Source organism: Antechinus flavipes, chromosome 2 (genome assembly GCF_016432865.1).
Source record: "Antechinus flavipes isolate AdamAnt ecotype Samford, QLD, Australia chromosome 2, AdamAnt_v2, whole genome shotgun sequence".
NCBI lineage: Eukaryota > Metazoa > Chordata > Mammalia > Dasyuromorphia > Dasyuridae > Antechinus > Antechinus flavipes.
In genome coordinates, this window is record NC_067399.1 from 137,455,573 (window position 1) to 137,478,617 (window position 23,045).

The 23,045-nt window shown below is 35.9% G+C and overlaps 1 protein-coding gene across 1 annotated transcript in view; it reads left to right on the forward strand.

Moving 5' to 3' along the window:
• CSGALNACT1 (chondroitin sulfate N-acetylgalactosaminyltransferase 1) overlaps positions 1-23,045 on the forward strand; it is a 111,721-nt gene that overhangs the window by 1,060 nt on the left and 87,616 nt on the right. The gene's annotated exons all lie outside the window — the stretch shown is intronic.

Here is a 23,045-nt window from a genome sequence, read left to right on the forward strand (position 1 = left end):
ACTGGGTCTGATTTTGATTAAACTATCTGCATGTTCTTAGTTACATCACATCATAGTTTCTTGGGGGCTTGGCCAAGAGAATCCCATCTTTACAGTATGTTGAGAGTTCCATTGGCCAGATCCTTGTTAGAGTGAGAATTTATGGTGGAAACAGTCCAGTTGGTCCTTCTATAATTACCAAAGGTTATTTTGTTCCTTAGAGTGGTAACTAAAAAGGGAAAGTAGCCTCACACGCTCCTCTAGAATTCCCTATCAATCAATAAACATTCATTAAGCACCTACTGTGTACCAGGCACTGTACAAAAATAATACAAAAACAAGCCAAAGATAGTCTTTGGCTTCGAGGAACATGCAGTCTAATGGGGTAGAAAACAAACATCCATCGTGTCATCTATTTCTTATTAGGGTTCAAATTGTTTCTAATTCAAACTTATTCAAACATAAGAAGAAAATGTGAGGTCATCTACTTTGTCTGCTTGACTCCTACCAAGATGCCACTAAGGTGGTCCTTTTATTATAGTTATGAATGACTTACTCCCTCTTTGGTTATAATCTTGGTACCCCTGATCTAGAGGCCAGGAAGTTGTTTCTGATCTCTAACTCAGACCATCCTGTTGCAATGTCCTCTCTAGAAATAGAACAGCTGCTTTTCATCAAAATTTAAATTGCATTCCTTCACATGTGTGGGAATTTTCTAATGTTCATTCACTCAGCAAATAATACAAGTACTTGCTGTGTACAAATTAATTACTCGATGGGGTTCATCAAAATGTCGAATCACAAATGGAATGACTTCAGTGTTGTCATCCAAGTGAGACATCTATGAGCAAAAGATATGTCATTTCATTATTCTTTACTCATAGAAAGGTTGTGCTTCAGAGTTTTTTTTTTTTTTTTTACTGAAAATCAGACTATTTTGATGATTTATAATTTGTTTCAGCTTCCTATAAGGCAAACAAGTTGTTTTGGTGGCTACATTAGCCAATACTGTTCAGTAAAGCTCTGTGCTAGCGACTCTTAACCTGGGGTCCATAAACTTATTTTGTTTATTAAATAGTTTGATAACTGGGTTTAAATATAATTGATTTCCCTTATAAGCTTATATATTTTAAGTTATACATTTAAAAACATTATTTTGAGAAGGGGGGTCCATGTGCTTCACCAGACTGCTAAAGTGAAGGAAGGAAAGAAGGAAACAAACATTTATTAATATTTCTACTCCAGACACTATGCTAAGTGCTTTACAAATATCATACTATTTGATCCTCACAACAATCTTGGAAAGTAGGTGCTATTATTATTCCCATTTGACAGTTGAGGAAACTGAGGAACACAAAGGGAAATGACCTGTTCAGGATCACACAGCTGTCTGGGGTAGGTTTCGTACTCAAGTCTTTCTGACTCCAAGTCCAGCACTCTATCCACTGTACCACCTAGCTGTCTCAAAGGAATCCATGGCTTAAAATAGGTTAAGAACCCCTCTTCTCAGGAGACCATTTCAAGTTGGGATAGTCTGACTCATTGTCAGAAAATTCTGAATGATAACTATGAGCTTCGGGGCTTGCTGGCACAGTATTATCTACATGGGGATTCTTGGGAAAGGAAAGTTTGCCAGGGACTTACTGGAAGATACTTTAAATGAAAGGACTCAAAACTTTAGAACAATGTGAGAGACATTGTGATATAATGAAGAGGAGCTATTAGAGTGCCATGGTTAGGTTTTAGGGGCACAAGAATCCTCCTCTTGGTTCCCTAATAGAGACATGTTCTCTAGCTTCCTTCCAAGCTTGAAAATCTTTTAGCAGGAGCCAAAGCTAAAAATCAGGACAGCTTGTAGTGCAATGGATAGAGTGCTAGACTGGAGTAAGAATGATTCTTCTCTTTGAGTTCAAATCCAGCCTCAGACACTTACTAGCTTTGTGCTGCAGCAAGTCCCTTAATCCTGTTTGCTTCAGTTTGTCTATAACATGATGAGCTGGAGAAGAAAATGGTAAAGCCCTGAAATGACTGAACTCAGGGATTCATTTTCCTACAGAAAGACTGTTAAGAGAGGTGATAGGGTTCTCAGGTAAGCCCACAGTAACCAATCTAAACCACAGTAAAGCTAGGAGAAGATACTGAAATAAGAAGAAAGGCTCGGGGGATAGGGAGGCATATTTATTGCTGAAGTTGCTTTAGTTCTTCTTCCTCCCCAAGGTACAGACCAAACAGAGTACGGAAAATTGAAACCACTTTTCTTTTTAATGTAAACTCTGCTTCATGAACCCATTGATTACCTTGCCCACTTCCATTGCCCTGCAGATCAGTCACGGCTCTCTTCTCCTCTCCTGTCTTAATTGTGCATGATCCAGCATTTTTTAAGTCATGGAATTCCTATGGTTTCACTTGGAACACAGTGAGTTCTGTTCAAGGTTTGCTAGATTTGGAAGTCAATTATAGACAAACCTACATGTACTGCAACTAAAAAAAAAAAAATAGACAGCATACACACAATCACAGATACCTTAACTTGAGCCCTATGAATAATGGGAAGAGCATAAAAATCAGAGAAGTAGAAATAAGCTTTCTTTTGATCCCATTTTTAAAAATTATATTTCTTTTCGTTGATTTTTAAAAAGCAGAAATAATGTTGGGGAGCAGAGAGAGTCCATATGCTTCACCAGACCAGGATTATAAGTCACAAGCCCAGCTTTATTCTGGGCTTTATTCAACATCTTACACTTAGTACTTTAGGGAGATGCAGGGAGCTACCACTTAGCCTCTTGGAACTACAGCTATGTCATTTGTAAAATGAGGGTAATGTTTACATTCTTATTCTATAAAATTGTTGTGAGGAAACTGATTTGTGAATCTTAAAGCATACTCTAAAAATGAGTTTATTAAGTAGTTGTAATAGTAGTAATAGTAAGAGTAGTAGTAATAGTGACAATAATAGTAATCGTAGTAATGATAGTAGTAATAAGTAGTAACAGCAGTAGTATTATCAGCAGCAGTACTAGTACTAGCACCACTAGTAGTAATAATATTAGCAGTAGCTATAATAATAAGTAGTAGCGGCAGCAGTACTAGCACTAGTACTACTAGGAGTAATAGTAGTAGTAGCAGTAATAGTAATAGTAGTAGTGGCAGTAGTAATAAGTAGTAGCAGCAGTAGTATTATCAGCAGCAGTACTAGTACTAGCACTACTAGTAGTAATAATATTAGCAGTAGCTATAATAATAAGTAGTAGCAGCAGCAGTACTAGCACTAGTACTACTAGGAGTAATAGTAGTAGTAGCAATAATAGTAATAGCAGTAGTGGCAGTAGTATTAAGTAGTAGCAGCAGTAGTATTATCAGCAGCAGTACTAGCACTACTAATAGTAATAGTAGTAGTAGCAGTAATAGTAATAGTGGCAGTAGTAATAAGTAGTAGCAGCAGTATTAGTACTACTAGTAGTAGCAGTAATAATAATAGTACCACTACTAGTAATAAGTAGTAGCAGCAGTAATAGTAATAATACTACTAATAGTAATAGTAGTAGTAGCAGTAATAGTAATAATGCAGTAGTAATAAGTAGTAGCAGCAGTACTAGTACTATTAGTAGTAATAGTAATAGTAATAGCAGTAGTAATAATAGATAGTAGCAGCAGTACTAGTACTAGCACTACTAGTGGTAAAAATATCAGCAGTAGTAATAAGTAGTAGCAACAGTACTAGTACTAGTAGTAGTAATAGTAGTAGTGGCAGTAATAGTAATAGTAGTAGTAATAATAAGTAGTAGCAGCAGCAACAGCACTACTAGTAATAGCTACTAGTTGTACTACTAGTAGTAGCAGTAATAGTAATAGTAGTAGTGACAGTAGTAATAAGTAGTAGCAGCAGTACTAGTACTACTAGTAGTAATAGTAGTAGTAACAGTAATAGTGATAGTAGTAGTAGTAATAAGTAGTAGCAGCAGTACTAGTACTAGCACTACTAGTGGTAAAAACATTAGCAGTAGCTGTAATAATAATAATAATAAGTAGAAGCAGCAGTAGTATTAGCAGCAGCAGCAGCAGTACTAGTACTACTAGTAGTAATATTAGCAGTAGCAGTAATAGTAGTAGTGGTAGTAGTAATAAATAGTAGCAGCAGTAGTTTTAGTAGAGCAGTACTAGTACTAGTAGTAGTAGCAATAGTAATAAGTAGTAGCAGCAGTAATAGTAGTAGCAATAATAGTAATAGTGGCAGTAGTAATAAGTAGTAGCAGCAGTAATGGTAATAGTACTACTAGTAGTAGCAGTAATAGTATTAGTGGCAGTAGCAATAAGTAGTAGCAGCAGTAGCATTATCAGCAGTACTAGTACTAGTACTACTAGTAGTAATAATAGCAGCAGTTGCAATAATATTAGTAGTACTAGCAGTAGAAAGAGCAGCAGCAATAGCAGCAGTAGAATAAGCAAGAGCAGAAGCAGCAGCAATAGCAGGAGCAGTAATAGTAGTAGTAATAGCAATGGTGATAGTAGTGGTACTACTGGTAGTAATAGAGTACATTTAGAACTGGACTTTTAGTCAGGAAACCTGGATTTTCATCCTGACTTCAACCCTTAAAGTGGTTATTTCAAACTTTTTCCCTTAAGATTTCCACAGGACCCTCTCTGTGTCTCTCAGATAAGGAAGTGGATTCATACTTAATTTTTTTAAAAAGCCATATTCTAAGAGCTCCCCATTCTTTTTGACTTCTCACATTACTTCAGTCTTTTTTTTCTCATTATCTCCTCTTTCACTCCAGTCGTGGATAATGTCTTCTTACCAATGCAAACCTCTTGACATTTAAATTTTTTTCTAGGTTGTCTCACCATCATCCTCGTTCTCTAATTTTCAATACTTTCCTATCTAGCAGCTTCTTCCCTGCTGCCTACAAACATACCCATCAGTACCCCAGCCTTAAAGAATCTTCATTTGATCTGTTTGATTATGACTATTTCTGAGCAAAATGCCTTTAAGAAAACTTTCCCAGTAGACTATATCTACTTTCTCCCCTCTCATATAAACCCTCTGAATCTGACCTTTGATTTCAATGTTCTACTGAAACTACCTTTTGCAATGTTGCCAATAATCTAGTTGCCAAATTTAATGGCCTTAACTCTCATCCTTATCCTTCCCCTTCTCTGGACATTTGATACTATCAATTACCTTCTCTTCCTGGACTCCATTTTCTTTCCAGTCTGTCAGGATGCTTTCTTCCTCATTCTGCTCTATGTTTGATCATTCCTTTTTAGTCTCTTTTGCTGGTTCTTACTTACATCCACTAATCTTTGTTCCTGGACCCTCTTTTCCTTTTTATTTATACCATCTCACTTGGTAATCTCATTACCTCCTATATGTTCAATTATTATCTCTATGCCCATGATTCCAAGATTTATAGTTATGCCTGAAAGATTTTCCTACCTCAGGAAAATCTGACCTCCAGATTTTGGCTGGTAAAGAAGGGAAGAAGAGAACAGTAAGTCACTGAACACCTAAAACAGATCAGAGGAGGAATCATCAAGAGGGAGAAGAGAGAATTTTTAGAGAACATAAGATAAAATTGAATAATGTTACAGTTTTGGTCATGGTCTGCAGTACCTGAGCAACCTTCACCATGGAAGGTTCTATTTAGAGTAGCTCATGTTTTGTTTCATTTTATTTTAGCCTCTGAAATAATCATAGTTTCAGAGATAAATTAATAAAAAGATGAGAGCTAAAAATCATTACTTTTTACCTCCTCTTTTCTGAACTAAAGTCATGAATTAGCAATTACCTTGTATAGATATCTCAGACTAAGTGTTCCCAAAGACAACTCAAATTCCACATATTCAAAACAGAACTCATTCTATTTCCCCTACATCCTTTCCTCTTCTTAATTTTCCTACTACTTGTGAGGGTACCACCAACATTTTAGTTGTCCAGACCCACAGCCTTGATGTCATCCTTTATTCTTCACTGTTTCTCATGTTATGTATCTAATCCAGTCTCAGATCTTCATAGCATCTCTTATATGTATCTTATTTATTCCATTCATACAACCACAGCCTTAATTTAAGCCCTTATCACCTCTTGCTTGAATTATTGCCCTAAGATTTTAATTTATTGCAATAGCTGCAATACAAACTTGACTTCACTGCCACGTTGACTTTTCTTTTTCTTTTTTATTTTTTTATTAAACCTTTTTTATTTTCAAAATATATTCATGGATAATTTTTCAACATTGACCCTTCCAATCCAGCCATTCTGGAGAGCAATCTGGAACTATGTTCAAAAAGTTATCAAACTGTGCATACCCTTTGATCCAGCAGTGTTACTACTGGGCTTGTATCCCAAAGAGATATTAAAGGAGGGAAAGGGATCTGTATGTGCTAAAAATGTTTGTGGCAGCCCTGTTTGTAGTGGCCAGAAACTGGAAACTGAGTGGATGCCCATCAGTTGGAGAATGGCTGAATAAATTGTGGTATATGAACGTTATGGAATATTATTGTTCTGTAAGAAATGACCAGCAGGATGATTTCAGAAAAGCCTGGAGAGACTTACATGAACTGATGCTGAATGAAATGAGCAGGACCAGAAGATCATTATATACTCCAACAACAATACTATATGATGATCATTTCTGATCTCTTCAACAATGAGATGAATCAAATCAGTTCCATTTATTCAAAAATTTATAGAACCAGCTACACCCAGCGAAAGAACTCTGGGAAATGAGTGTGAACTACTACATAGCATTTCCAATCCCTCTGTTTTTGTCTGCTTGCATTTTTTTATTAATTGTACATGATTTCAAAGTCCAATTCTTCTTGTGCAATTAAATAACTATATGGATATTACACATATATTATATTTAACATATACTTTAACATATTTAACATATATTGGTCTATCTGCTATCAGGGGGAGAGAGTGGGGGAAGGAAGGGAAAAATTGGAACAAAAGGTTTTGCAATTGTCAATGCTGAAAAATTACTCATGCAAATATCTTGTAAATAAAAAGCTATAATAAAAAATAAAATGAAATGAAATAGAGATGCAAAAAAACCCAAAACAAAACATTGACCCTTCCAAAACCTTATGTTCTGAATTTTTGAATAGATGGCAAGTAATCCAATACATGTTAAACATGGTAAAAATATGTTAAATCCAATATATGTATACATATTTATATAGTTATTTTGCACAAGAAAAATCAGATCAAAAAAGGAAAAAAATGAGAAAGAAAACAAAATTCAAGCAAACAACAACCAAAAAAGTGAGAATGCTATGTTGTGATTCACAGTCAGTCCACACAGTTCTTTCTCTGGGTGCAGATGGCTCTTTTCATCACAACATCCTTAGAACTGATCTTAATCATCTCATTGGTGGAAAGAGTCATGTTCGTCAGAATTGATCATCATATAATCTTCTTGTTGCCATGTACAATGATTTCCTGGTCTTGCTCATTTCACTCAGCATCAGTTCATGTAAGTCTCGCCAGTCCTCTCTGTATTCATCGTGCTGGTTGTTCCTTACAGAACAATAATATTCCATAACATTCATATACCACAATTTACTCAACCATTCTCCAATTGATGGGCATCCTTTCATTTTCCAGCTTCTAGCCACTACAAACAGGGCTGCCACAAACATTCTTGCACATACAGGTCCCTTTCCCTCCTTTAAGATCTCTTTGGGATACAAGCCCAGTAGAAACACTGCTGAATCAAAGGGTATGCACATTTGATAACTTTTTGAGCATAGTTCCAAATTGCTCTCCAGAATGTGTCCTCTTGGATGTGCTCACAATTCCACCAACAATGTATCAGTGCCCCTGTTTTCCCACATCTCCTCCAACACTCGTGACTTTTCTAGTGTGTGTGTGTATGTACACTTATTATATATATATACATTATGTATACATATACACATTATAAATACACACCTATATATACATATACATTGTATATATAATATATATCCATGGAATTTCCTGCTCATTAAATTCCAGTGGCTCCCTAATACCTGCAGGATCAAATATGACAACCTTTGTCTGGCACCTAAAAGTTCTTGATAAACTCCTGCCTTCCTCTTTTTCCAGGCCTCCCCTTCAAGTATTATACCATCTAGCTGCCCTGACCTATTTGCTCATCCTTGAGCATGACATTCATCTCTTACCAGTCTCACTGGCTTTTTTTCCCTTCAGTTTGAAAAAATTATTTATTTAGTATTTAATTTTCCCCTGATTACACATAAAAACAATTTTCAACATTCATTTTTAAAATCTTGATTTACTGGCGTCTTTCAAGAGTCAATTCCAATCTTACCTTTCTTAGGCAGTGCTAGTACCTTTCCACTCTTAGATTACTTTCCATCTACTCTGTAAGTACCTTGTAAATATAAACATAAAGTTTGGCTGCATGTCTCCCATGTGAGAATGCAGGCTCCTTGAGAACAAGAGCTGTTTTCCCTTGTCTCTGTGTCTTTTGTACTTTGCACAGTGCCTACCCAGTGTCAGCATTATTACTTGTGGGAGTGACTGATTCTGTGCATTTAACAGCACTCACACCCAGGTCTCTTGATTCTGAGCCACTGTTTTCCAGTCTTTCTGTTTTGCCGTGCTGCTGCTATGATAAATGTCTCTGGGAAAAGGCACTGGATGACTGTTCAATTAGTCATTTTTACTTCTGTTAAATGACTTGCATTTTTGTGAGGCTAGTCACTACATTCCTGTGAGAGTTTTCCAAACCTCCTATTTTTTACCCTGGCATCATGTGGGTGCCAGCTGTGTCTTGTTAGACCTGTAGAGGTGAGGTGAGCTTGAAAAGCCGGAGCTCAGCGGGCTTCTTTTCCTACTGTTCCATGCTAGCCTCTTCTTTCTTGACCATAATCTGGTAAATTGGTTCTTTTTCTTGGCCTTTGCACCCACGTATCCCCTCCTGTACCGCACTGATTGCCTTCTGGCAGAAAACTCTGGGCTGGACTTGACGAACAAACTACTTGTTTCCTCCTTGCTGCCTCTGACTTTGCACCTTACTATCCCTATCTCTACTTGAGTTGAACTTCCAGATCAGACTATTACTTGTATTTGAAGCATTCTATCTCACACTGAACCCTCACCCCAGCCAAAAGCAGCAACCAGACTAAATAATGACAAGAAAAGACATTTTCACTCTAAAATCAATGTGAAATTTGGAGCAATGAACTTGTAAATGTCTGAGTAATGGCAATAATCACAAAGACTTGAAGGCTTTTTTATTATAAGGAGGATGCTGATTATCTTTTGTTGTGTCCTTAGAGTCAACCAATCAGCAAACAAGCATATATGAGAGACTTACTCTGTGCCAGGTATTGTGCCAGGTCCAGGAAGAATACATAGAAAGGAAAAACAATGCTGCCATTAACCAGTTCACATTGTTCTAGTTCTAATCGGAGACCCAAATAATGAGGTACATTCATATATGTACAGGGTAGATAGAGATAATCTTAGTTAAGGCACTAGAAGCAAGGAAAGGCATGAAGAAGGTGGCACTTGAAATAACAAAGGAAGCTCGATGGCCTGGGTGAGCGGAGAGAGTATTTTAGGCAGGAGGGACAGCCCGGGCAAAGGTACAGAGATGGCAGACAGACAGACGTGGTCAAGGAACAGCAAATAGGTCAGTGTCACTTCACTGAAGGTTTCATGGAAGAGAGTAAAAGTTAAAAAGACTGGAAATGTCAGGAAGAGCCAGAGTATGAGGAGGCAATCAGAAGAGTTTGTATTTAGACAAATAAAGCTTACTTATTAAGTGCTTGCTATGTCAGACACTGCACACACACACATGTGTGTATAAATGTATACAAACATGCATATTTCATCAGATATTTGATTCTGGAGATAATGGATATTTGATTTTTATTGAGAAAGAGGATGGCACAGTCAGCCCTAACAAAAAGAAATTAAACTGCAGCAGGGAAAACTTAGGTTAGTATGTTGAATTTAGGAAAAGACTAAGTTGGGGCCTCAGGCACAGGCTTTCATGAAGTCTCCCTCATTCAATAGAATTTTTATCTCTTATCACATAAGATTCTCAGGGATTTGGTGAATAATTTATTTCTGTCAAAGTTCAGCTAAAATCCCATCTTCCACTAGAAGCCTTTCCCAAGAATCTGTAATTCTTGTGCTTTCTCTTTGTTGAGTGGCTCCAGTTATCCTGTATATATTTATTTGATCATATTTATTTGCATGTTGTCTCTGCCTATTAGATTGTTATTTCCTTGAGGACAGGGATTATCTTCTGTCTTTCTTTGTATCCTCAGTACTTAAAACATAATACTTGCCACATAATAGGTACTTAAAATGTTTATTGACTAACTCTTTCAGAATCATATAAAAATAGTTTAAGAGATTAGAAAGCAAAAAAACTCTATTAATCCTTCTTTTATATGTTCCAACTTCTACCAGATACACTTAGGGAAAGGATTTTCAATAATGGCGAAGAAATAATGTTGGAGAACTAAAGAAATTTTGTAGGGAATAAAGTGAGTAAGCTTGAATAAGAACTTGGAAATACTGGCATGAGGGATTTTGTTTGGCACGAAGATGCTGAGATATTGGCGGGGGGTACAGAAGGGAATGGGAAGGATGCTAGAATCCTATTTGCAGGTAGATTACAAGCATTTATTAATCACTTATTGTGTGCCAGACACTGAGGTAAATTATATGGATATAAATACAAATAAAAAAAAAGATAGCCCCTGCCTTTAAGAAGTTTACAACTTTATGGAGGAAAACAATCCACAAAAGGGAGCTGAAGAGCAAGGTTTGGGGGATAATGTGTATTGATGTGGAGGTATAGTGTTGAATTTTGGAAAGTTAGGAGCACAGCTAGCAGGAGAATCAAGTTTTTGAGGGAAATGCCAGGGTGAGATTGTAGCAGTCATGATTTTGAAGTCTTAAATGTCAGATGTATAGCTAGGAGAGAATCTTAAAGTATAAGATTATATCAGAATTCACAATATGGAAATCTCCAGCTATATATATCTAGTTTTGCCAGTTGAATACCACAGGGGTTAATTAACTCAAGTTGTAAACATAACACCTTTATTTGATAATAGATATTTCAATATGTTTATCAAAACCATGCCAGATGGCCTGGAGACAAGGCTATTCTGAACCAAGAGCTAGGCCCATAATGTAAAGCTAGTAGGGACATGCATAATATAAAGATTATGGGAGCAGGGAAAGAGGAAAGGAAGCCATTCATATGGAAAGGATACACACAGTAACCCCAAGTCTTGAGATTAAATCCACAGTCCAGGTTGTTTGCCCATATGGACAATCAGGAGCAAGGTGACTGTATTGAAGTCACATTAAAAGTCCAGACCTTTTAGGGGACATAGGCAAGCAGAAGAGCACAAACAGAAACAGAGTTTAAATGGGCAGCTGTGGGTCAAGGTTCCACTTCAAGATAGATACAGAGTAGGATGATCCTATCCCTTCTGTGATCCTTGTCTTATCCCCAAAAATATCCTTAATTTTTTTGTTTTTAGTTTCTCTCATCAGTTATGGTTCATTCTCAGGATCAGCAATCTCAACGTTCCCAACATATCTTGCTTAATTCTTTCTATCCCTTTTACTCTGTCTTGTGTAATTATCTTTTTCTTAATCTAAGTCTACGATGACTCTTTTGACCATTCTCTCCTCTTGGATTCTCTCTCCTTTATTGGTTTTGAAGACACAATTCTCTCTTTATTCTCCTTCTTCCTTTCTAATAACTCCCCATAGTCTTTTTTACTTTATCATGCTTTTGATACTGTCTAATCATGATATATTCCAACTTATTGGGCTTCTTCTATTTTCTTTCCATCTCTAATCTTTACCCTGAGAGACTGCACCTCTAACTAACTGCCTGTTGTATGTTTCAAACTGTACAAATCTTTTATACATCTCAAACTCAATATACTTAAAACAAAATTCATCATATTGCCCTTAGAAACCACTTCTCTTTCAAACTTCCCTACATTTATGGAGGGCACCACCTATCATTATATTTGACTTCCTTATTTATCTAATCCTTTGCCAAATCTGGCTATACACTCTATAAAATTTCTAATTTTGTTCAAAATTCTATTTAGGTGCCACCTTTGACAAGAAGCCTTTTCTAATTCTCCAAGTTGCTTTTGACTGTCCCCATAAACTTTTTTTTTTTTTGGTATTTTTTGTATTTATTTTGTATATTTTTTGTACATAAATTTATGTATAAATTTATATATGTATTATGTTGTCTCTTCAATTGGAATATGAGCTTCTTAAGGGAAAGGACTATTTAATGTTTGTTCTTTGATTTTCTAGTCCAGTGCTTTGGGGAACCCCTTTTTGGATGCCAAGCACTTAGCAGAGTACCTACTACATAACTAGACACATATTAGTGTTTATTAATTGCTATTAGGAGCTTAATAAATGCTTATTGGCTGATTGATTTTGCTTCTCTTATTCTTCACCCAAATACTCTCCTACTATATTACCTCTCTCCCCTCTAATTTCTGGCTCTCTTCACATGAATATAATGCTTTTTTTTTTTCTCCTTACCCTCAGCCCTTCCTTTAAGATGTGATATTATCAGTCCGCTTCAGAAAAGAAGAATGAACACTGAAAACATATTTCTGTTCCTTTTGCATGAGAGTATACCTTTTCAGTGTCACTGATGTATAATCAAACTCTGGTCTTTTGTTTTAGGACCTGCAGTTCATCTTGCTTGCTGCCTATCTTTTGTATATTTGTTCATAGACATTGTGAGGCCATAGTTTATTGAAAGCTTCTTTCTTGGATTCTATCTCCCAATGATAGAGGGACCTCTCTGTTGCTATTTTTCTCGTATTGTAAATAGTCTCTATGGTATTTAGCTTGGTAGATTTTCATAAACAGTCCTCCTTGCTCTTCATTCCTTTTTATTTTATTGCTTTTTTAAAAAATAGATTTGTAAAGCTCCAAGAAAATGTTTTTCTAAAAGTGATAGTTTATTTTTCCAAATACATGTAACCATAGTTTCAATATTTATTTTTGTAACACTTTGTGCTCCAAATTCTTCTTCCTCCTTCCCTTCCCTCTCTCTTCCTTAAGACAGCAAATAATCTGATAATAGGTTAAATATGAGCAATTATTTTAAACATGCTTTGATATTTGTCAGTTGTTCAAGAAAAATTAAATCAAAGGGTAAAAACTATGAGAAAGAAAAAGATCCAAGCAATCAGACAACAACCAAAAAAATAGTGAAAACATTATGCTTTCATCTACATTTAATTTCCATAGTTCTCTCTGGATGTGGATGTCATTTTCCATTCTAAGTCTATTGGAATCTCCTTGAATCACTGCATTGTGGAAAAGAGCCAAGTCTATCACAGTTGTTAATCACAGCATATAATGCTGTTGTTGCCGTGTACAGTGTTCTCTTGGTTCTGCTCACTTCACTCAGCATCAATCAATTTAAGTCTTTCCCGGCTTTGGAAAATGCCTTTTTGTCAGCTCTAGCTAGTTAGCTTGGTTCTGTCTCTAGTCAAGGATTCCTCTAATTTTCTAACTCTAATGAAGGATCCTTATAGATGTATTCTATTCCTAACCATCATAATTGTATTTTCAGTAGTGGGTCTATAAATCCTAATTCCTTTCTCAGACATCATACTCTTAACCAGATACTATATTTCCAAGATTTCTAACTATAAGCTGACCATGCTTTCCTCTACATCAGATGGCATTTATTACTTCAAAGGCCAACAGAGTCAAACAGAAAATGAGAAATTTGGGGTAGCTTAACTGAGATTGAGCCTTTACTTCCTTTAGTCACTTTGCAGGGTAAACAGCACAGTAGAGGGATGATTGGAGTCAGAAGCCGTAAGTTTGAATCTTGGTTGTGCTACTGTCTGCATGATGACCAAAGGTCCTGCTATCTCTGAGTTTATGCTGTTTTTGTTGCTGTTAATAGCATTGACATATTTGTAAGTCTATATGTCTAATGTTGTTTTGATCCTGTTTTGTTCACTCTGTGCCACTTCATGTTTGCTTTCCCATATTAATTTATAAATCTGCCATTTCTCATTGTATTTGTACGGCAAAAAATCCTATTTTGTTTACCTATTCTCCAGTTATTGACTATCAGCATGTCTTTAGTTTTTCACTTTTATGAATAACCCTGCTCTGAATATTCTCTTATCAGGAGAGCTTTTTTCTTGCCAACAATGTCCTTAGTGTAGAGTCCTAGAAGTGGAATCATAGGGTCAAATTAGGGTTATGAACAGGTTTTTTGAGCTTTTTATTATTAAATACTAGAATTATCTTTGTAAAAAAAAAAATTACACAGCCATACCAGGCATTCTAATAGTTGCCCGTTTCTCCACATGCTGGCCAATCACTACTAATTTTTGCTTGAAAACAAAAGATTTAAAGACTAGGGAGGTAAAAAGGAGATCAGTGGTAGAAAATCAAGATGATTCTCACCCATTTGAAACAAGTCTAGGAAAAGATTTTTCTTATGTAAAGGACAGGGAATAGATACTGGGATCTAGCCTATCCCCACGGAACTATTTTTGTCATCAGAGTAGGTAATTATTGATAACCATGAAAGTAGCTCTTTATGCATAATGATTTTTTTGTCTTGTCATCACTACCATAAGTGTCGATGACCACAGCTGTCAGAACTCTGGGTTCTGTCTTCCTCTAAATTAGTCATATAACAGGAGCCCATACTCTTGTGTTGGTATTTTCAAAAGAGTTTATAATATATTGCATTTCACATACAAACATACATACATACATATATATATATATATATATATAAACATGTACATTTTTATACATGTGCATTTGTGTATTATATGCATATATAAGTTTCCCTACATTAAGAAAGGGTCTAAGAATGAGGTGAGGCAGCTAGGTGATAGAGTACATAGACTGCCTGGCTTAAGGTCATGAAGACTTATCTTACTGAATTCAAATTTGGCCCTTGACACTTAATTGTTTAATTCTTAAATTAAAGTCATTTAATCCTATTTACCTCATCTGTAAAATGAATAGGAGAAGGAAATGAAAATCATTCCAGTATCTTTGCTAAGAAACGGCCAAATGAGATCCTGAAGAATCTCAGACAAGACTGAAATGACTGAACAACAACCAGCACAACAAAGAATGGAGATGAGAACAAAATATCTCTATTTAGAAGAGTGCCTGGCACACAATAGGTGTTTAATAAATGCTTGTTGACTCAATTTTCTTAGTTCTTTCCCTGCTTCCCAGAGTCCTGTCAACAGCACATCAGCTTTTTTTTTCTTCCTCTCCCCCTTATCCAAATCTGTTTCACAGTCAGTTGGTTAAAAATGGTGTGTGAACAACAGCAAACTTTCATAATTCTGTGTGTATTTATGTTGCCCAGATTAGTAGTACACCATATGCTATTTAAAGAAACATTCAAAGTCTTTTGGAAGAGCAGATGAGGATTTATAGCTTAGAGCTTGTTCTCCAAAACATTGCAGACTTTTATCCTTGAATCTGAGGAGTTAAAGATACTTTGAATGGGGTGGGATGTGAGGAGAGCCCATTTATTATCTATGAAGTCAGCAGGCCTCTTTATGGCCACGGTGATGGCTGGTCATTTTCCCCAGCTTAAAACAATACCAAGTAACGCTGAGTTACTGTAAGGAGGCAGACCAGGGTCTAACCCCAAATGGCTGGAAAACACATTCCTCCTCCCTAGCTGGTGCTTCTGGACCTTGGTGGCTCTCATGACCCTGTGTCAACACACTCTTGATCTTTCAGCCTTAGGAGCCGGCCTCCTCTTGCACTTTTAACGGGCTAGGGAGAATCCCAGGATGAATGGAAAGATTTACTATGTCATCAAATTCTCCCTGTATCTTAAAGGCTCATGAAGATAAATCTGTAGAGAGGGGGAAAATAGGCTGCCATAAAAAAGCCAAAGTGATGTTTGCATGCATTTATATTAGCCCAAAGATCCAGACCTACACACATATACACATATAGAGATATATGTATATCTCCATGCATAGGGAGTATGTATGAGAATATAAATTTATCTTCCATATATTTCCATATATAACTATATGTAGATATATCTGTCAGAATGTATGTATATATGTATATGTGTTGTGGGCATGTGTATGTATATATATGTAAAACACATTCTTTAGTGTAGGAAAGAATGGAATTAACTTTAAAAGAACTATGCAAATGTGACTTATTATTATCTTCTTGTATGTGCTTCGATGGGCACCACTCCTTTGTAGGTAAATAGACCATCCACATAGATGCCCGTGCATGCACATGTAGACTACTATTATTTAAAATGATAATCCAACTTTCTTCTTGTTGGAGGTTGAAGTTAACCTTCTGTTTAAACAAGCATTTATATAATAGATCATGAATGTTTTTTAATAGAAAAGTGGGATATAATTTTCTTTGTGCAGGTGCATTTCTAAATGTTGAGGGTTTTTCCCCTTCCTCATAGGAGAATTTGGCCCTAGGTCAAGTTCTGCCATTAGTTAGCTTTGGAACAACTCATAAAATGCCCGCTGGGAATCAGTTTACTCATTTGTAAACAAGGAGGTTGGACTAGGTGATCATTTAGATTCCTTTGTGGTATAAAATTTGGGAACTCTAGTATATCTATTTATGTAAAGTCTAAACAGAGATGTCTGTTTGTAATATAGACCAGAGTTCTTCAGTATATTGTTAATTGAATTTTCATAGTCATCTACGGCTATAAGGTAGCCTCTAGCCTCTTTATTTTTTATTTTTTTTGTCTTCACTGTTGGTATATAATTAACCAGGTCTTTGACATCATGTCATAGACTTAGGAATTGACATTTTTTTTCTTTTCTTACTATGTTATTTTCCCAAATACATGCAAAAATAGTTTTCAACATTCATTCTTGCAACACCTTGTGTTTCTCTCTGGGTATGGATGGTAGTTTCCTTCACAAATTTATTGGAATTACCTTGAATCACTGCAGTTTTGAAAAAAAGTCACATCCATCACAATTGATCATCACATCATCTTGTTGTTGCTGTGTAAAATGTTCTCTTGGTTCTACTCACTCATCAATTCATGTACATCTTTGCAGGCTTTTTCTGAAATCATTTGCTGATCATTTCTTATAGAACAATTATATTCCATTATAGTCATGTACCATAACTTATTCAGCCATTCCCCAAGTGATGGGCATCCACTCATTTTCCAGTTCCTTGCCCCTACAAAAAGGTTGCCATAAATATTTTTGCACATATGGGTTATTTTCCCTTTTTTATGACCTCTTTGGGATACAGAAGGGCTACTGCTGGATTAAATGGTATGCACAGTTTTATAGCCTTTTGGGCATAGTTCCAAATTGTTCTCCAAAATGGAGTCCAACAACAATGCATTAGTGCATGATAGATCTTTTCAAATTTTCTAGGAACCAGAGTGCACAGAGCACTAGAACAAGAGTTGTGAAGATCTGAGTTCAAATTTAACCTCAGAGACTAGCTGTATGACCCTGTGAGTCACTTAACTTTTGTCTGTGTCCTTCCCTTGTCTATAAAATGGGAATAATAAGAGAACTTATCTTCTAGGTACTTTTTAGATTATTACATGGTAGAATTATTTTTCTTGTCCAGTCCTGTCCTACTCTTCATGACCCCATTTGTGGTTTTCTTGGCAGAGATTCTGGACTGTTTTGCCATTTCCTTCTCCAGCTCATTTTATAGAGGAGGAAAAGGAGGCAAGCTGGGATAAATGACTGCCTATGGTTTCAGAGGGAGTATCCGACTAAATTTGAATCCAGAACCTCTGACTCCAGAACTAGTGTTCTTTTATTCTGCTGAAGACAAAAGCACTAGGCTGAAAATTTATGCCTAATGAAAGCACAAATGTTCTAATAATTAGAGTTAGAGCTAACTAAAAGCAAAATGGGATACTGCATTGGGTATAATATTCCCTTCAATGGAGGTTTTCAGCCAAAGACTGAATGATTGTCTGTTGGGCATCTTATATAAGAGATTTTCATTCAGTTGGTGACTTTCAGTAATTATTCTCAGAGGCCACCTCTCCTCCCTCTGTTCTGTGATTTTATTAATGTCCTTAGATGTAAATAGTTCACACAACAGACTTGTACATTTACTAATTCTTTGTAATGCTTTTAGCTTTATGTCTCCCCTTCAAGAACTTTTGGGGATAAAAACCTTTGAGAAAATGTTCACTTCATTCTTGTCTCTACTCCATCTGATCATTGGCCATAAGTAGTTTAATTAGTACAATAAACCACTGCAAAATCCACAGTTGCTAACTTGGCATACAGACACATGCTTTGTTCCATTCCCAGAAACCAAATGCTTTTTGGCGCAATCTTCCTATCACTAGCCCAAGATGGGCACTGTTGAGAAGGCTCTGGGTGATTACAGATAAAATGTTGTTTGGCCAGGCTGTGAACAGATGTGTTTATTGACAGCAGACCTAAGACTTTTAAAAATGGCCCAGAAGAGAAAAAAGAAACTCACTAGATAAATACTTCTCAGCAATTTTCAGAGGAATATGATTTCCAGGTGGGTTTCTATAGTTTTTATGCCTCCCTTTTGATCATTTCAGAAACATGCCTTTGGCTAAAAGAGATGGAAGGTGTTCATTTATTTTGAGTCTTGCAGAAGAACTACCTTGAATAACACCATTTAGGATTAATTATGGCAAGTAGAGAACTGATATTAATTTAATGGTTCCTTGAAGCCAATCTTATATTACCACACAGTGGAGGAACAAAGTTAAAGGAACTCTAAAACTAAAAGCAATCCTAGTTCATTTGCAAAAGTCAAAAAATGAAAAAAGAAAAAAGGAAAAAGAAAGAAATCAACAATAGAAAATATCATTTTCCTGATAGAATTTGAGAAAAGATAGTAATAAAATAAAATTTAATTTTTTCCACTTATGCTGTTTTGCTTACAGTGGTTACATAGATTGTCATTCACATACTTGTCAGTCACATATGTGTTGGTAGAAGCATTAGGCTGTAAATTCCAGTACAGTAAAGCTGTATTATATTTGAAATTTTCTACTCAAGAAACAGCATAATTTAGTGCATGGGCTCTTACCCTTGGACTATAGATTTCAGAGGGTTCATGATAGGATGGAAAAGAAAAATCATATCTAACTGTTTTTCTCTATGTTTTGTGATATGCATTTAAAAATGTTATTTTGAGAAAGGATCAATCCATAGACTTCATCATACTGCCAAAGAGGCATAAAAAAGTAAAAACCTATGTTTAGTATAAAGAACTCGAGTCAGTTATAGTTCATTCCGGCTTTGCCTCTTCTTGATATCAAGGATTTAGACATGGAAAGATTTTTAGAGATACTCTCCTTCAGGATTGTGATTTTTATTCAGCTACAGAATTTTTTTAAATTTATCTGTTTTAATTTTAATTTATGGAACTGCATTGTGCTCATTTTGCTCAGGTGGAGAGAAAATCACAGTAATTCCTAAGAAGGAAAACATTTGTATAAAAGGATGTGCTGGCCCTTGACTATAGGTCAGCGTTCTCTTTTGACACAGTCATGGAAAAGGGAGGAAAAGGTAGCAGATACATTTTGTTTTGCTCTATCTTCCTAGAACAGAATGTGATAAAACACTACCACCTAATATCAATGAGATCTTGGGCTTGTTTTTAATCTCTCTGGGCCTCAGTTTCTCTATATGTAGAATGAGACAATGAATTCAATGAACTCAAAGGCTCCTTCCAACTCTACATCTATATTTTTATTATTCCATGACCTATTGAATAGTTTCCCTTTTCATTATAGAAATCATTAAACTTGTTTGAGAGGAAATTTCAAGAAATGTATATGAATATGTGTGTGTGTATAATAATATTTATTATGTATAATTTATTTATATTATATGTATATAATAATTTATTCCACATACACTGGAATTGACAGACTTTAGCTAAGAAAATGTAGAATGTATTCTGTGCACTGATGAAAATACTTGTTATCATAAATATCTTGCTCCATAGTTTGGGCTTTCAAAATCAGAAGGATTGGGTATAAACTGTGCCCTTGGAGCTTACTACTTTGTGACCATGGGTGAGCCACTTAGACTTCTCTGTCTGTTTCCTTACATGTCAAATAAAGGGTTTTGCTGAATGACCCCTGAGACCCCTTTCAGGACAGCATCTCAGTCTATCCATAAACATTCATTAAGTGTTTACTATGTGCCAGCAAGTTCTGTGAATAAAAAAGAGCTAACAGAAATTGCCCACCCTCAACGAGCTTACGGTCTAATGAAAGACACTCAGAATAGGCCAGAGAGATACAAGCATAGCCGGTGAGCTTGTAGCATAGCACAGAGCTTACTGAGTTGGATCCTTCCTTCCCATCCACTAGTACCCTGCCCCTTCTCCTGGCCCTCAGCTTCTGGATGGCCACAGGTCAGGGCAGTACCTTCGTACTCTTGGTGAGCTGAGATTGCCAAGGCAGGAAACGTGTCCAAAGAAGCTTGGATAAATACGTGGGAAGTGTGCCTTTGATGGCAGGGAAACTGCCGTGGGACCCCAGATTTGGGATGGACAGCACAGGGTAATGTCAGAGAGAGATTCTCCCCCCCCTCCCCTGCCCCGGGGGACCACTGGCCCCAGAAAAGGCCCACAGGAAGCATGTCTGAGATGCAGCTTGGGCAGAGAGATTCTTGGGTCACACAACAGAGTATATACATGGATTTAAATGTAAAGTACGGACAGGTTTGCGACCCACTGGCTGTGTTCTGAGCAGTGACAGTTGGGATGTCGCCTGCCAGAAATCAGTAACAGAACCAGCCAAGCATGAGTTCAGTATATGCCAAGGAAAGCTAATGAAGACCCAAATGTTCTCTCCTGGAGGCCACTTAGAATCGAAGCTATGGGATCCCTGAAGAAGGGGGGAAGGCTCTCTAGTTAGGGAGCTGCTGAGAGCAGGGGACTTCCACCAAAGTATCAGTCATTGGTGTTTGTGAATGTTGTACCAATCTTCTGGCTAGTTGTCTGTGGATGATGGGCAGTGGGAACCACACAGTCTGGACTAGAAGGAGTAATTCAAACCAAGTATTAAGGAAGTAAATCTTAAAGATTCCACTTGCGTTCTTTAGAGGGAAATTTATTGTAGGGATAATGGCAGAAGGCTGAGCTAAGAAATGGAGTACTTTACTAGACTGGAACTGAGCTTTTGTAAAAGCACCAACAAATCTTTGGAATTTGTGTTCAATGAACCCTTCCCCTCCACCCTCTTAATCTCTGGAATGAGATAGTATACAGTTAAGCCACATCCCACTAGTGATTGATCCTGGAGTACTGGGCAAACCCAACGAGGAACTAGACATTTCCTACAAATACTAAAACACGGTGAGAGAATTTTTCTGTATATGACTTTCCTGGCTAGGTATCTACTTTGATTAGGATGGAGACTTGGAGAGAAAGCAACTCTAGGAAAGAATTGATTTTGGCAAGAATCAAGAAATCTAGAATGACATTTCTGGGGAAATTAGCAGCCCAAGCCTTTTAATCATGAGGAACCCCTGACCAGAAATCTTAGCAGAATCAACATGTGACATTTCTAATGCATGTATATAATGCCATCAAAAATGATTCCATTGATTTTATATTATGTTTACTAATTCTTGGGTCAGAAGGATATCTAATTCCTGATTTGGACTTTGGAATCTAGAAAGATGGAGAAAATGTAGAATGCATCTCTTTGCTAGGAGCTTCACATTCTACTGCATTTTCTCTGATGGAATAAGTGTAATGGAGAATCAGTCTTTTCTTTGCTGCTTTCTGAGCTAATGCTGATGGTCTTTTTAAAAATTTTTTATTAAAGCTTTTTATTTACACAATATATGCATGAATAATTTTTGAACATTGACCCTTGCAAAGCTTTCTGTTCCAAATTATCCCCCTTTTCCCCACCCCTTCCCCTAGATTATTGCCAATGGTTGTGACTTTTGTCCTGCCATTAGATATTGATGACTGGAAGAATAAGGCTGATGACTTTGTGCCTCACTTAAATCCAATTCACCCATGAATCAAGACATTATCTGTGATATCATTTTGAGGATGAAGGATAAACAATAATAACTACAATGATAACTTCTGCCTCCCAAAATTTGAAATTCAATTTTATGTTATATAATTATAAAACATCTGAGTTTATCCTAACAACAATTATAAAAATTCTAAATACAAAAATATAAAACTTTAATTGCAACATAATTATGAATATTTTATGTGCAACATTCTGTAAGAACTAAAAGTAATCCAGCAAGATCTCATAACACGTGCTATTATTGGTAAGACTTCATGTTCAATTTATTTTATAGATTTTGTTAAATATAAATAACATTTTTAATGAAATAGGTTCCTACTTAGAAAATGTTTACTATAACATAATAATCATAGTGAAACTTTATTTTGATATTGGAGTTTTATATTTGAACAAAGTTTTGCAATATTTGGCCAATAGTGGAAGAACACAGTCTTAAATCTTATTATATATAGAATTTTCTTTTGTATTTTGATTTAAAACAATAATAAAGCAAACATGCTTACTTTACACAAATATGTAGTAGAAAATGTTAGGAGATTTTTATAAGCGTTCTTGCTGAGAGATGAAAATTTATTTAAAAAATAAATTTCAGTTGTCCATGAAAATGAATAATTCGTTACAAAATATAGTTTACTTTTCTACTGGCAATGATGTAGTTGAACATACTATTTCACTTTTAACAATTTTAATATTTACATATTGTTTTTGTTTATTTATTTATATTTAGAGAGAAAGAGAAAGTAAGTACATTAACTTCTATAAGGAAAGAATCTTTTTAGACATGACTTTCTCCTCTTTTACCATTGATAAACCAATCAGCTATCCTGTCCAAGAAATTCTATTTATTTACTACATTCTATTTATTTACTACCAGAACTGCTATTCACTTAGTTCATTTGAAAATCTTCCAGTTAGAAGATTAGTAACATAAGCAAATATAAGTTTAATTCAGAAAACAGTTCTATGGTAAAAGGTAGTTTTGTTTCT